This window comes from Schistocerca serialis, chromosome 3, assembly GCF_023864345.2.
Source record: "Schistocerca serialis cubense isolate TAMUIC-IGC-003099 chromosome 3, iqSchSeri2.2, whole genome shotgun sequence".
In the NCBI taxonomy this organism is placed as follows: domain Eukaryota; kingdom Metazoa; phylum Arthropoda; class Insecta; order Orthoptera; family Acrididae; genus Schistocerca; species Schistocerca serialis.
In genome coordinates this window covers 1014434091-1014451454 of record NC_064640.1, presented here as the reverse complement: position 1 = coordinate 1014451454, position 17364 = coordinate 1014434091, and the positions used below count along the sequence as shown (strand labels likewise).

At 40.5% G+C, this 17364-nt stretch overlaps 1 protein-coding gene across 3 annotated transcripts in view; it reads left to right on the top strand.

Annotated features, from left to right (window-relative positions):
• Nucleotides 1-17364, top strand: part of LOC126471475 (protein Malvolio) — a 393678-nt gene that overhangs the window by 197827 nt on the left and 178487 nt on the right. Inside the window, exon 3 of one of the 3 annotated variants that reach the window (XM_050099674.1) lies at nucleotides 14516-14582. The exons of the other annotated variants lie outside the window; for them this stretch is intronic. The gene's annotated coding sequence lies outside the window, so the exon portion shown is untranslated. The remainder of the gene's footprint in view (nucleotides 1-14515; nucleotides 14583-17364) is intronic. 3 annotated transcript variants of the gene reach the window in all.

Genomic DNA, 17364 nt, shown 5'->3' with positions numbered 1-17364 from the left:
CCAGAAAATGTCGAGCTCAGCCGACGATGGGCTGGCTGTGGCAGCCTTTTTGCTTGTGTTATGAAAAAAGACAAAAGAAAACGTGATATGTGGAGTAAAGAGTGGGTAAAGAAACAAATGTATTATTCCCATAACCATTCGTAGTAGACGCACTACGAAAACTGTCTCACAGTAATGTTGATTTTCTTCTCTCTTCATCCATGTAATATTGTATTCTTTGACTTGACCTACATTACAGTACAACCTTTGCACAGAATGTCATTTAACAGGACTGTATAAAAATTAAATCAAGTCACTGACAAATGCTTGTAAAAGCCTCCCTGCTCAAGCATACGCGCACTTGAACGCTTGCACAAACATGCGTAATCGAAATTCGATCAAGCATCAATCTTCTTCTACAGTCCTGATGCTTGTGCAAATTTACCCTACACACACACAAACATACTTTGACAAGCATGCTTGCGCAAGCATGCTTGTCAAGCATGCAGTTACGTGTGTTGCCTCCCGTGGGCCTCGCTGTCCCAAAAGCCGTCTTCTGATGGGTGGCGCTGTGGACGCCACCAAAGGACGCCACCTACGCTTCGACTCACAGCATACAAATGCAGCCTTCCGAGCGGCTGTTTAAGATGCCACACACCGAACGCTGCCCCAGATCTCTGAAGTCTCGCAGTGAAAATAGAAGGACCTTAGCACGATGCCACTAATCTGACAAGTAACTGTACACGATAACTACTAGTCGATGATCATAGTTTTATAACAGAAAATGCTGGAACAGTTACTATCAAGGATATAATACCTTTATCTTGTAAACAGTGTAAATAAATATCCTGTTGTTTTAAGCATTTTGCCGGCCGGTGTGGCCGTGCGGTTAAAGGCGCTTCAGTCTGGAACCGCGTGACCCCTACGGTCGCAGGTTCGAATCCTGCCTCGGGCATGGATGTGTGTGATGTCCTTAGGTTAGTTAGGTTTAATTAGTTCTAAGTTCTAGGCGACTGATGACCTCAGAAGTTGAGTCACATAGTGCTCAGAGCCATTTGAACCATTTTTTTAACCATTTAAAAAAAATATACAGATATGTGTGTGTCACCTCATTCGCCTACGGACCCAACACAGTTGATGACTGCAAACAAGCGATTTGGAGAAATGTCACGCTATATCCATGGCGGTGTTTATCGTGGTTAGTGTGTCGTCCCCTTAAATGCATGTAAGAAAACACTCAATGCGGACGGGTGTTAACATATTTTACAGCACTGTGTACTGCATATAGTATAAGAACGGTTCGGAGACGATGCACACTGGCACAAAACAGCATCTGTGAGGCAATGTTTGTGAACAATAACATTCCTGAAGTTGAATGGCCTGGCCAGAGTTCCACCCTGAACCCAATGGAATACGTTTGAGATGAGCTAGAACATGGTCTGTGCTCAGCGTCCAACATCACTACCTTCTCTGGTTTCGGCCCTCGAGGAAGAAAAGGCTGCCATTCCTCCACAGACACTCAGACATCCATTGAAAGTGTCCCGAGCAGAGTAGAAGCCATCATAAAGGAGACGGTTGGACACACTCCATTTTAACGTCCACTTACAAGTAAACAGAAACTTCTGATCAGATAGTGTATCTTGTACAAGTCAGTGGGTGAAATGCGACACAGGACAGAGACTGGGTATTGTGTGCGTGGTATCTGTTGTGCTAGAAGAGGTCTTGGATCCTCCACGCAATGTGTGGTCAGACGTTGTCTTTTTAGAACACAGTGTTAGAAATGTACTGAAAGAAAGGGGGCAACTTGCCCTGTACACCTGTAGTGGACACTCGTAGCTTGCCCCGTCTAAGAGTATTCTTAAATTTGAAGAGAACTTCAGAAGCACTCTTGTCACCACCAACACCGTTTGTCCAGCACGAGGATCTTGAAACACTGGCGGCTCAAACTTAATGTAGTACTAGTAGTTTAATTCATCAGTAGATCACTTTAACAAAGATATTGAACATGTGATGTTACTGGAACACACTCTTTGAAATGCTGACGGCAGCAGGGGTAAAATACAGGGAGCGATAGGCTATTTACAGTTTGTACAGAAACCAGGCGACAGTCACAAGTGTCGAGAGGCATGAATGGGGAGCAGTGGTTGAGAAGGGAATGATAAAGGGTTTTAGCCTATCTCCGATGTTGTTTGATCTGTACACTGAGAAAGCAGTAAAAGAAACCAAAGAAAAATTTGGTGATGGTATTAAAGTTCGGGGAGAAGAAATAAAAACTTTGAGGTTTGCCGTTGTAATTATGTCAGAGCCAGCAAGGAACTTGGAAGAGTAGTAGAATGCAATGGACAGTGTCGTGAAAAGAGAACGTGAGACGATCGTCAACTAAACAAAACAAGGGCAATGGAATGTGGTCGAATTAAGTCAGGTAATACTAAGGGTATTAGATTAGGAAACGATACACTAAAAATAGCGCAATAGAACCTCGCTAATCCGTCCCGTACGGGACCTCTAGCTCTAGCATGGTCGGAACACAGAAACGTCGGATTATCAGAGGAACACTTATGTTCGCTGATAACATCACGATACGGTACAGTAAAACTTTAATTTCAACTCTAAATGGTGTCTGAAGTGTTGTTCCATGTTAAAATAGAAATAACGCGAAAAGAAAAAGTCGACACAATAAAAAAATGTACGAAAGTGTAATGTACAGTACAGCCTTACAGCGAAATACGTGTTTATCGTAAGGTAAGATAATGTTGCTGTGAGTCGGTGGCAACTGGTGCCCATTTTCATTGGTGGGGCAGGGAAAAAATCAATAAACTGTATCAGTACAGCGAAAAATCAGTCCAAAGCTGGAAATTTTACTGTTTTTATTCACTCGATCAGTAGTTTCGGGCAGAGATCCGTTTTCAAATCATCGTAACAAAGTCAGAAATGGTATTTCCGAATATAAGAAGACCATGTCAAAAATGTGCAAATTACACATAGAGTGAATAAAAAAAGTAAAATTTACTACTTTGGACTTGTTTATCGCCGTACTGATCAACAGAAGTTGCTGACTCACAGCTACTCCAGCATGCTGAAGTTCGTATATAAACTATACAACTGAACTGCACCGAATTGTTTATTGTACAACCTTCATTTCTATCATACTGCTTAAAAACACTATGAAAACAGTAAAAATGGTAATTATACAGTAATAAATATAGGCCTAGTCCAAAAAAATACTGTAGCTAGTAATAAAGTATATACAGAAGTGAACTGCCTACACAGCTAGCTCATTCAACAATGGAGATTTGCTGGTACTTTGCTATAGTACTGTAAGATCTCAAAGGTTGGCCACCGGATGTTGAAGCAAATAATATGCTGCTTATAGGTAGGCTTCCTATTTTGCCGCCGAATTCAGCCAACTGAGGACTGGCGTGAAACTATTTAAGATAGTTTGTTTCAAAAGATTTGATAGAATAATCAGTGAAACGGGAAACGTATCTCACCTACAAGATGACCATTTTAACTAAAGACATTGAAATATCTTTAAAACTACACATCATATCAAAAAAGTTATAATTCCAATGTGCTTTTCTCAGAGGGGGACATCCAACAATACCACACTAGACCGCCACCTCACGCCTTGCGTGGGTGGCGGGGGGCAACTTTGATATCTTCAGTGGGGCCCCGTTTTGTTGCAGATTACGGCAAAATCTACATACGTTTTGTCTGAAGCATCCATGGTGCTGTAATCGGAAGAATATAGGAATGGGCACACAATCGTAATTTACGACATGCTACACAATGGCACGTGGGACACCACCTCTATGCTGCGAGGGTAGGACAGGCCAGTGTTTCATACCTTCTAACTGGAATCCTCTCTCGCAACGCTGTATTACTCCGACGAATCAAACAGGGGACTATGCGAAACGCCACCGTGGCCGTGTTGCGAACTACCACGTATCGTAACAGGCGACCAGAGCTCACGTGTCGTGCATACGTAGAACAGACGGCGGCTCTGAAAATTACAATACTTGCGCAGTGTATACTGCCTGCACACCTACCTATCATTTGGAGAACAGACGTGCAAGTGGACGATGAATGTTGGAGCCACATAAGAAGCACTACGGCGACCACAGCCGTATGAAACATATCAAATGCATTCGCAATTGACGAATAACTGCCATTGGCTGTAGAATGGAATTACGACAATGAAAATTTATGCTGGACCGGGAGTAGAACCCAAATTTCCCGCTTATCGTGAGCGTCGCCTTACCATTTGGCTACGCGTGCACTACTAGCTGCCAGACCCAAACTTTGTGATCAGAATAACATAGGCACTACAATAATGTATTTATATGCCGATACCGGGCAAGCGATTTTCATGTACAATGTCTGACCTGTACGGGAATATTCATAATGGATGTACGAGTACCGGTCGTAGACGCCTGGTTGACGACATGTGAAAGTTTGGGTGTGGCAGTGACCCGTGCACGGATAGCCACTTGGTAAGGCGACCGCTCGCGATAAGCCGGAAATCCGGGTTCGAGGCCCAGTCCGGCACAAATTTACATTGTCGCCATTACATTCTAGAATCGATGGTAGTCCCTTTCCGCTATTGCGAGTACATTTGATGTGTATTGTGTAAATATGTTATATGAAGTGATAGACGTATTATTATTATTATTATTATTTACTTGTGTTACATTTGTTACATTTGTCAGAATATGTTACGAGAAGTGATACATGTACTATTATTATTATTATTGTTATTGTTATTTGCTTGTGTTACATGTTTTACCAAAACCCTACTCTGAACTATCTAAGTAATCAATCCATCACTGTATAGAATGTGTTGCTCAACAGATATCTTTTCAGCTGCTTTGCTCGATAAATAAACTCTTTAATCTCTTTGGGCAATTTATTGTACAGTTCTAATGAGAGCATGATGTGCGAATCGGCATAGGGTGATGGAAATTAGTGCCCGCGTTGTAATTTGGACACAAATAGTGTTTCCTTTAGCATTAGGAGACGTGTGGTGCCTCTTGTTACACATTATATTTGGAATGTCGCTCTGAAATAGCCATAAAAAGTGATACTATTAGATGACATTATCCAGCATTGCTTCCTTTGCTAGGAATGCGATCAGTCGCTACCGCTACCGCTAGAAAGATTTACGGAAATGAACAAAATGATATAAACATACCGGTACAAACACTTCATTTCTGCGTTGTTTATAACGCATTGATACTGACTCTTTTAAACTTGAGAAATGCACAGCAGTCAGTTGTTATAATCCGTTTATTGCAGATCTAGATTTCTATCACTGTACGGCTATCAGCAGTGACACAGTCGCTGAGTACACCCGCTCATGTGGAATACCGTAAAAGCTGACTCTTTTAACTGTACTGTAGTATTCTGAGTTTTTGATCATGAGTATGTTTGTTGATCTTCTATTGTCGGACGTTATCCTTCCAGAGAAGGTAAATTGTATGTGACTACATAGTAGTTGTATAAATGAAAATAACTCTTTCGGGAATGGCTAATCTCAGTAACAGAACATAAGTTGAGCTTACTGGCAGAGACTGAAATGCATTAAAGGCGGTGTTTACCTCTCATTAAATAACCACTCTTATGATAGTCATTTCTGAAATTCATGTGTCTGCAAAAAGTGGGGTAATTCCGACAGAGAAGGCGCTCATTTTCAACTTCGCTAATGTGAAGTCCCATGATGCACTTTCAGAATTTTTTTGGTGCAATAAACACACCAGTTTTCTATGACATACATTTTTTTGACTTTTTTCAATGTAACATTTAAACATAATATTTGACCACGAAAGCATCTTTACATTGCCGCGTCCATCCTTTATGCTATGGGCGATATGCCGCATCCTACAAAAGAGCAATATATATATATATATATATATATATATATATATATATATATATATATATATATATATATACTCATAAATACAAATTAGGTTGTAAATATATTGTGAGGTGAAGAGAAAACGATGAAGTGTTCAAAACAGTTTTTAATGATATTTATATATCTAGGTGTTTCACTGCTTTAGATAGCTAGTTTACTTATGGATAGTTAAAACATTAAAACTAAGACGTATAATCCACTTATCTTTAGTCAACACACTCAAAAATTCATAGTGAAATATTAAATCAATAACAGAAACAATATTTAGAAACTTTGTTTAGGAACTTTACTCTAAAAATTAAAGATATAATTTGATTTACAAGTTGGATATACTTATTTTGCCAATATCCGGCGAATAAATTTTAAGCAACTGGCTAAGATATATATATTCGGAAATATTGAATAATGTTGTGCATTGATCTTCGTGAGACTGTGTGAACACCCAAAAATGCGTTCTAAGTCATTTGAACGGAATGCAAACAAAAAAGAAAGGTTTTTGCTTATTTAAAACTGTTATTTGATATGTGCAGCAACTATCGCTAACGAAAAAACGTCCGGCATATGTAAAGCGAATTTATTGCGGTATGTATCCCCATCTGTAGGGAAGAGACGCAGCACATTATAAATTCATGACCTCGACAGCTAAGATGACCGTACAAGAATCAAAGGATGCCCTATAGAATACTTCAGTTATCCCCCACAGCGTATGTAAAACGTACTCGATAGAAACGTATGCACTTTTATTATGGGCTGACGTCCACTGAGCAGCTGCAGTAGCGATACGCGCACACCGTGTCGGTATTTGGCGAATCTACGAGGGGTGCGCATTCTATACCGCATGCGGCGCCTCCCCTGGATTTACCCTACAGCGACAACGAAAACAGTGCAACAAATATACGGAAAAAAACCGCACAGTTGCTATTGTCAAACCTCGTGTGAATTAGGTGAATGGAAATAAGATTTCATCTATGTACACTCTTTGACATAAAACTCGACCGGCGGCCGGCCGCTTCAGAGGCTAAGTCCGCGCCGATCGCGACATGGGACAATAAAACTGGCCAACTCGCTAATTCTCTAAGTCCGGTTATCTGCACAATCTGGCAACACTGCAGATTGCGGCACTTCCAGGAGGAAAACTTGTCCCATGATAGAGAAACACTAGGCTGATTACGCCTGTGGTCTAGCGGTAGCGTGCGTTGTTTCTGTTCGTAATGTCAGTGGATCGAGAGCAGCTGGCATAAAATATTTTTATAGCCTCTTCTGTCTGAATGCTGAAGACGTGAATGTAATGGTAGCGCAGATTCAATCTATTTCGCTTTCTGACACACCGATATCAAAATTTTATCCAGTAACGATTTTGCGGCAGATTTCCTGCAGACTGTCCTCCTCTGGACGCCGTATGCGGCAAAGCTCCGGGATGCATTTGCTGGCTACCGGCAGCGGCCGTGGCGACAGCAGCGGCGCTGCACTCCCCCGTTCTTTATCGAAAGCGCCTGCTCCCGCTCATCGCTTTTGATGATTTAAAACGCTTTATTATTAAATGTTGCTCCACAGGAAATTTCTACGATTTCCATTCACGCTCAAAAGCAACGGAGACAGACGCCCTGATTAGTAGGCGGGTATTATATTACATTAATCGGCAAGAGCTGAGTATGGCCCGAAATTAATTTTATAGACTGGGACGAAATTAAACCACCTCGCTACATTCGATGAATTTATAAATGCTTCATACCTCGTTTCTTTTCCTTTCAAACTCAATTATTTGTGCAACTTTTGGTCAATGTTCGGATGTTTTCGTCAAGCCGGGGTGAGCGTCTGTGGTGTAAAGTGTATTACAGTTCTTGTTTCATTCCTTATGGTAACTCTATGCGATAAACTGTGTGAATACCTTGCAATGCATGCTCTGTAGCAGCGCAGGAACACTGCACATTTGGAGTTCCATGTATGGGTTCATGAAGTATTTAATGTTGATCGGAAGTGATAGTTAAGGTCATCAGATTTAGACCAGAAAAATTTGTCGTTTTGGAGGTTTCAGAGAACGGAAAGGAATTGCTAACGCCGGTGTTAGAAAACGTCTACAGTTAAATGCTATTGCAAAAATTTAGAAGAGGGGAACTATATTAATTAACATGTGCACTTCATAAACAACCTTCTGACATGTTAGACCTATATGACGAACAAAACTCAAATTTATATCGTTGACAATCGCTTTGAATCTTTTCAGGATCTATTTTACAGTGAAGCACCTTGGCATTTGCAAAGCAGACATCCATGATATTAACTTAATTTACTAAGTCGAATCGGACGAAGATTGATGTTTAAAGCCATTCTTCAGATTTCGTATAAAGAATTTTTACTAGCCGTTTGCAACTCCATTAATTAAAATGGAAAATAAAAGGTTGTAGTCAGCGGTTCCAGCGAGATTGGAACTGCTACGTCATACAGTACGACCACCGCAACGCACAAGGCAACCTCTTTTTTTTAAATTTTGCTTTTTTCTTTTACTTTTTTTGACGATTACCCCTTTTTTCTCTCTTATTTTAAAGCCCCTTAGGAAAATGGCAATAAAAAAAGAAACTAAGTGCCACCGCCACTTTTCAACCTATAACAAAAAAAAAAAAATCTGGTCCACTTCAGGCGTTGGCTCCTGACTAAACCTACCCCAAGAGCTGCCTATATACCAGGGGAAATATGGGAATTCAAGGTTAGGGCTATCATTACAAACAAAACAGAATCTTCCTTTTTCTGAATTTTGTTTTGATTTTGATTTTTGTTTTGTTTATTTTTGTTGTGTAATTGATCAGACGCCTTCTGCGCCCCGCTGGTAATATGTTGAGCCACGTCTTCTCGAAATTGGTGTGTTCCGTTCAGTAGTTCAGAAATGTTCATTGGTTCAAACTGGAAACCTCCTTCACTCTTGGCTTAACACATTCCAGCTGCGAGGCGGGTCGTGGAAAGCAGTCCCAAGGAAGTTCGAGAAAAATTGTCTGTATTTTGGGTGGCGGACAACGACATAATGACGGTCGTTGAGGTATGTCCAAAAATCGAGTACAGAGTCTACAGTTTGTCCAACTAGGTAGTGAATGGCATGTCCGCGAATCCAATTCACAGCATTGGTCTTTGTCCGAGGAAAATAGTCACGTCCCGGAACTAATAATGAAAGGGGAGTATTCCGATTCAGAATGTCCCGCGTTAGAAAAGCCACAATATGACGAATAAGCTCTGAGCTAACGACACACTGGCGACCACAGACGGACTATAGTCACTGCGATGTTGCCTGAGCCTCAAAACGCAACCTTAAAACACACAAACAGGTGTTACTTATGTGAAGAACACCGTTCTTGGAGTCCAGAAATTAATTATACTTTCTAAGTGTCTCATCTTACAGTGGATTCTATCGTACGAGTCTTCGATGTGGAAAACGAATGTCAAGTGAATTTAGCGAGGTAACGCCGGCCTACACCCGGAAGTAAATGCACTATCAGAGTGTTGACAAATACTTGCTACGACGCTGCCATTTCTCGGTTCTCTTACGAGGCAGCTCTTCAGCGAAATGCTTGCAGTGATTCTCCGATATGGTCCTTCAGAGTGGAGACGCGCGCGCACGTTTGGTTTTTATGCGGCGTTCTCCCCTGATGGTTTCTGACGTCGCCTTGTGGGCTATGTCTACATTTGAGACATTAAATTATCATTAATCCAGAATGATACAAGTTTCAGCTTCCGGCGTGGAAGAAGGCTGTTGACGCCGACATTATATCATTTCAACGTAGGGAAAGCAAAACCGGTCATTCAATGTTTCTCATTCAACATAAAGCATGTGAGATAATTTTCCGTAACGTTCAAGTAAGTAAAAATACATCTGAAGCTTATTCGAATTGAATATAATGTAAGATACCAAACGCTTTGCACCTCGATGTCGAATTTGTCCACGTGCAATCTTTTGCAGCATACAAAAAGAATGTCATGATTACCACGAGAATGAAGAAATATGTTGGTACGGATGGAAGCAAGGAGAGACGCAGTCAACAAATATTCGATTCTTCATGGCATTCATTTCATTTGAGACGTAAGAAGAGTTAAAGCGGGATATTACTTTCGTTAACACGAAAGATATGCCGCACATATTGATAACGAGGAAGTCTGCGTCTTCATACGTTTCCTCCTTGAAATCTGTATGCTCTCTTATATACTAAGTAGCCTGATCATTGTTTCAGTAATGTTACCCTCTTGTTTGACCCCGCAACGATGAACAGATTCCAAATGCATGTCTCTGTATGAAAGTAGCTGTTCGAACCCTTCCTGGGTTGCTTTTTGTGTTTTATTGCTTGGAATTCCTGAAGCAGACCACCGTGCCTTCTCCCCTTGTGGGTTAGGTCTCAAAACTAAACCGCTTTGTATCCAATGGCATAATTTATTCAGACAGCATCAGCACAAGACTGTCAAACAAAGCCTTCCATTTACAGTTGCAACACTCTAACCAGCACTGACCGAAGTGTAATCCACGGTCATGGTCCGAAATTAGCAGCTGTCTGCTACTGTGGCAAAGTCCGTACTACACTTTCGATTCCGCAGCACCATTTTATCTGGTAACACTGTGTAGTTGCAGAGTTGTGCCAGCATGTCTGTCCTCACACTGTCAACTTTATGTATCTCACTTCTCCTGCAGCGTTGATCACGAGGAGCAGAAGTAAATGAGTGTATTCTGCATGACGTAACATTCAGTTATCCCTTCTTTCATAGCCACTCTTCATGTGCATCGATACCAAATAGGAATGTGAAAACTCTTGCGAGTGAGAGAATGACAATAACAATCGTAACAAGAACAATCAAATAATGAATGATTTTTATTCCAACGCAGAACGAGAATGGCTTTAAATATAAAAAATCTATATCTATATCCATATCTATTGATCTTTGAGTTGGCACAATGCAAATATATTCTTAGCATTTAGTTACTGAATTTAGTTCGGGATGTTTGCAGAGAAAAGGAAAAGTCGGTACTTCTCGCTAGTGTAATATAATGTGAACCAGCAACTACCCTTTCCTTAGAACACGACTCAAGCAGGTCCCCAAGTAGGTACCAAGGCACTGCTGCATTCTGTTCCCTGACATTGCTCTGATAACGGTTAATGCAGATAGTTCCGATTATGAAATACAAAACGTATTGCAGGTTAGTTCCTAGGATAGTAACATTAAATTTGCGTTGTAGACGGCACATGAACGTGACGACTATCCATATTACTCATCAATATAAAAAGACAATATTATGGGAATTTAGCAGGCTTACTCAACATGAATTCTGAAATTGGTTGACTGACCGCACAGGTGCTAACCGTCGTCAAGAGTATACGATGTCCTAATCGCATTAGGAATATGAAGATCGTCTTCGACAGCTCGCAACTTTCACATTGCTATCTCCACCCTACTCCAGACAGCCCTCGGTGGAGTTGCACTAAGTTGCCGATGCAATGTAAGGCCTTCAAACCGACAACAGAACACATATTGAAAAATACAAGCAAGTTCTCTTGCAGCGTAAGCTTATTGTAACTAATCTAAAAATTATTGGACAGGAACATTGTCCTATTCAAAAAAAGCTGTCCAGCAGGTCCTCTAATCGCTCCATGGTACAGTCGTTTGACTATTGAAAATGGTTCCAACAAGTCACCACTAGAAAACACTGCTCTGTACCGCAATAACTCTAGATGTAAAGTAATACCACGGTACTACAAATATCAGGGAACACCTTATCACAGATAAGACTGTCCTTAAGGCTTGTAAGCTCACATTTATTACAATAAATGACATACTTGAAATGTTACCACTCTCATTATTACGTCAGATTGGTAATGCACGTAGTAAGTTCGTCGTATTCATGATTTCCTCTTCAAAGTAACATACCGTACTTATTATTTAACACAAAATGACATTAAAAATTTAAGTTATTCATGAGCAGCTAGTTGAGAATATGTATGAACTTCAAATGACACGACGAACCGTCTTGTTCCGCATATGGATTCAAACCCAGCTCATGCAGACTAAGCAAAGATTTCGTTACTGACGGAAACTAACAGTCATTCCTGATTAAGCATACAGAGAGTGATATACCTCGATTTTAGACAGTATCAGTTAGCAAATATCAACTTTAAATTGCATAACGCAAACATGTTTAACAGACGCGAATTCCTACCCATCATCTATTGTCCCTGTTAACGAACTACGAGAGATGTTAAATATTGCTTCTTCACAAGTAACTTACTTGAAATGTCGTGAGGTAAAGCTTTGTGTTGGACACGGATTCGAACCCAGAACCTAATCGGATTGCTATCGAAGCACAGTCAAATGTGACATATCAGATTTTCGCGGCAGTAGCTAGATGTTTCAACTGAAATGACGAGACGAAACATTAAATTTTTCCTTCCCAGGACTCCTACTCGGCACCTATCGCTGTTATATTCTAGAGAAAACGAACGTTAAATATGGGTCTGTTGCGCCAGCAGTGATATGTGAACATGTTTGAACTAGAAATAATATGACGAAGAGTTCAGCGCTCACTGGGAATAGAGCCCCACACATATCGTTGTTGACTACACACAAAGAGACGTCAGCTACCGAATTTTTCTCCACCAGCTGCTCAGAATAACATCTTGAACTTACAGTCATCTCGCAAATAGTTGTGTGTCTCACTGGGAGTTAAAAACGTCAGATATCGTTAGTGTTGACAACGAATGAAAATACATTAAAAATCAAAATTCTTATCCACCAGCAGATAGGTGTTCTCATGCTAGAGCTTGATAATACATAATTAAATCTTTAGTGCCGGTCCAGGATTCGATCCCATTTGCTGAACTTGTGAAAAATCAAAATGGCTTCACATCCAGCCTATGATGCCTAGAAGAGTCTTTACATCCTGCTGACATGAGAATAGCATAATCTCTGCGTCAGAAGCTTGCTTCTACTTAACCACTTAATAGACTCGCATTTTTTCCACCGTGATTAATTTTGTAAGCTAAGCTCATCATCCGTTACAGCACACTCCAGGGGCTGGGAAATGTGGCCACAATGGTCTGCTGGAACGAACTATCACAGGTCCAATGCGTGGGTTCAGGCATTTGCTTTTAAGAGGCACAAACAGATTTATTTTACCTCTGGTAACCTCAAGAGAAAGACGTTATAATCCAGAATCAGCATTAAGCATCACGTTCCTTCATTACCAACTGGGCAGAGCCAGTTTACGTTGGGAAATGACATAGCGGAAGTCATTGTAAACAGAAATACAGTCGCCAGTAAGCTTACTTACATTAGCAAATTTTATTTTATTTGATGAACCGATAGCCATTTTAAGAGACAGGGCTCTTAGTTTACTTGTACTTGATTGAACTAGAGACCTTGAAAAATTTGGTGCTGGACTGTGATTCGCTTTCGTATCTCCTCTTTCGAGGATCTGAATCTCTCGGAACAGTATAGTTCAATCATTTCGTTCCTTTTCCCAAGACTGTAGTCTTCTCTAGGTCTCCTCCAAAGGTAAATATGTGGGTCCGAATCCTGATCCAGTACGAAAATATTCATAATTTCATTTCCAGCTCTATCAAGTGCACACCCACCTGCTAGTGAAAATTAACGCGCATTTTTAATGTCTGTTCATGTGTTGCCAACAATCGCAACAGGTGTCGTTATTTCTGGTCAAACACGCACATCTTACTGTTCGTGAGTAAGAAACTGATACTTAAGCTACATTCGTGGATGCACGGTAGGTGTGCAGTTCGATTGTCTCTTAGGCACAAAAGTTTGTATCCTTATTTTAGATTCAGACACCTAGCGGCTCGTAAGAAAAACCGATACGTAACATTTGATTTTTCTTAGTTAACAATCCGATTACGTGTTGGGTTTGTATCTCCGTCACAGAACTTCACATCATGCACTTCATCTTTAAATGCATGAACACTTTGTTACTTCAGAATGGAGGTACATCAGACATCTTTCGTGGTTAGATAACAGGGACGAAGGGGTCTTGATAGGAGTCACGGTTTATTACAAAACTTGTCGTCTTTTATTTTCAAGTTTAGATTTGGTTACTGGTATTGGCAAAAATATCGGTAATTCATGACTCTTTATGGCTAGTCATCAATATGATGTATTTAGATTAGATTACATTACATTAGATTACTTCTTGTTCCATAGATCATGAATACGACATTTCGTAATGATGTGGAACGTGTCATTACAATGAAAGATTTCTTTAAATACCATGATTCAATTTCTTTACAACAATTTTTTACACTCTCATTCTATTTTATCTCTCTCTCTCTCTCTATCTCTCCCTCTCTCTCTCTCTCTCTCTCTCTCTCTCTCACACACACACACACACACACACACACACACACATAAACATTCTTTTTTATTTTTATTTGTTTGTTGTGCTCGACTATCGGCGAGGCACGAAAACGCCTGTGAATGAGTTTCTTAGTTTTGAGTACACTTACTAAAGAAATATAAAAACAACAATGAGAGTTACTGATTTATGATGCTTAGTTTGCAGTCAGTTCTGAGTATTATTAGTAACTACGCTCCAGTCCCTAAACCTAGTTACAGTAAGCGAGTCAGACGCATTACGTATTCCAGGCCGTAGCAGCCGCGACTTGGAGACACCAGCTATGGTCACTTCCCAGACCGCTGTAGGATCACATCGGTTCGTCTTCTTCCTGCTGGTACTGTAACTGAGATTTGGCAACAAGGCAACGTATGTTTTTCAACTCTGTGATCGACGAGTTACTTCCTGGTGTGCACGGAATTAAGCCTCAAAGTTCACTTGATTTTACCTGTCATTTCCATTGAATAATCTGAGTTATTATCGCTTGAAGGGTAACAAAAAATTGTATATTTACGGTTTTAAGCCCAGGAAAGTCGTTGCAGGTGGAAATCTCACTAATCTCGACCTTTAAATAGCGGTTTACGAGTTCTAGTCACTATTGCTCTCGTAAGAGGAAGCTCAGACCCATACCTCTTCGCCAGCTCTGTGGTAACGCGCTGACCTGTGGAAAAGCGTCTGTTATGGTTTGCAGTTCCAGTCTTACTGACTGCAACGTTTTTATCCCTTCTGTGAAAGAGCTACAAGGAGTCGGATCAAACATCAATAAGGAAATCGCAAGAAAATACTTTCGGCTCATAGTGCAATGTTGAAAAACTTACAATGCTGCACAACAGGTAACGCCTCTTTCCGCTGCTGACAAGCGAATTTTGGGTTTCTAGGAATACGTAACTATATTTATGAAATGCCACATTTGCATACCTCTTGAGTACGACACAGCATACCAATGAAACACAGACCCAATCAAAATCTAAGTGAGTAGTATTTTACTAATTCGTGTCGATAGAGGCACATTTGTGTACAGATACTCGGTTTTATTAAGACATACTTTCGTCGTAAGGTTATCGTGGTTAGTTTTATTTCATTTCTTATAATACAGTGCACAATTTTCGTAATGTTTCCTTTAGTGTTGTTAAAACAATAGTAAACATGAGAGAGAAATTAATCATCAACGATATATGCGAATTCTCTGATGTTATCTATGACAGTATGACAATGCACGTGCAGTTCATTGATTACATGCATGTAGAAAACTTGTTCTGAGTTAAAGCTGTCAAACAAAGTTTGAAGAAGAATAAAATCTCACTACCACACGACATCTAATGTAGAAAATACTTTTCTGACATATTATGGCACGATGCGCTCTCCCTACGCATTGAGATGCATCTGCTGCCTGCTGTCTATTAAACCTGAACAGAACAAAATGTCACAGTAGTTAGACCTTTTTCCACATGCGACTACTTTGGGTTGCGAAGTGAACGGAAGTATGTTCAAAGTTCCATTAGATTGACAACTTCAGCAGACAGCAGAATTGCGTTTTAAAAAATGTAGCACTGAATGTATTCGAACTCGCGACATCTTATCTACGCTACTAGCTGACACGTAGCTACAACTGCTCCAGAGCTCGACAACTATTCCTCCAGAACTTTTGGATTCCACAGCACTGTGAGATTATGCATATGGCCAGGTCTTGACTTCTGAGAGACAAACAGTTACAGCTTTTCTTTTTTTTTTTTTTTTACTGAACGACGTTTTCTACAAACAGATAGCGCAATAGAATAGCTCAAGTGGAAAGGAACACTTCCTATTTAAACTTCTGCATGCTACACTGTTGGCAGTTCTGTGTAGGTGGCGGTTACGTGATTTTATTTCGGTGATTACAAAATATAGAGTGGAATGTATGCACTGGGTAGCCGAGGCAGCTAGTTCATGGTGATTCGGTCAACCAAGTAAATGAATTTACTGTACATGGTGCAAATTACTACAGGACGCCTGTGTGTCAAAATTCTCATCCAGTGTGGCGCAACGGCGTTACGATAGAAAAATGAGAGAATAGGATTTCGTGGTCTGTTGGAAGGATGGTAATTGTTATACCTACAGTCTGGGTTGGATTCCCACTTCTGTCAATGATTTTAGATAGGGAGAGACAGAGTCCATTGTCTCCTGGCTACACCAAGTGAAGAAGATGTAATGGCAGTGTGGTCTGAAAATTCACATTAAAGATGATTTTCCTTCTCTACCAAGTAGACGGTTGAACCACAAGAACGTCTGGAGTGGCGACATGTAGAAACTCTATCACCAGTAACCTTCCTTATACTAGTTATTTATTTCAAGTGACGAAACAAACGCTATGTATGGTCACAGGACACTTATTCCATCTTTTATCTGAGCTTCTGTATGTCGATAAGATTGGTTCTGAACTGGGAATGCAACTCAGACCGCCCTTAACGCGGAATTTGATCCCTTCGTGACAATACAGCTCGGCTACAATTTGTTGTTTGTTCAAAACTGCAGATTCCTCAACATCTCCACATATTACGCGTGAATGGGATCGAATCCTGGACCGGCACTAAAGATTTAATTATGTATTATCAAGCTCTAGCATGAGAACACCTATCTGCTGGTGGATAAGAATTTTGATTTTTAATGTATTTTCATTCGTTGTCAACACTAACGATATCTGACGTTTTTAACTCCCAGTGAGACACACAACTATTTGCGAGATGACTGTAAGTTCAAGATGTTATTCTGAGCAGCTGGTGGAGAAAAATTCGGTAGCTGACGTCTCTTTGTGTGTAGTCAACAACGATATGTGTGGGGCTCTATTCCCAGTGAGCGCTGAACTCTTCGTCATATTATTTCTAGTTCAAACATGTTCACATATCACTGCTGGCGCAACAGACCCATATTTAACGTTCGTTTTCTCTAGAATATAACAGCGATAGGTGCCGAGTAGGAGTCCTGGGAAGGAAAAATTTAATGTTTCGTCTCGTCATTTCAGTTGAAACATCTAGCTACTGCCGCGAAAATCTGATATGTCACATTTGACTGTGCTTCGATAGCAATCCGATTAGGTTCTGGGTTCGAATCCGTGTCCAACACA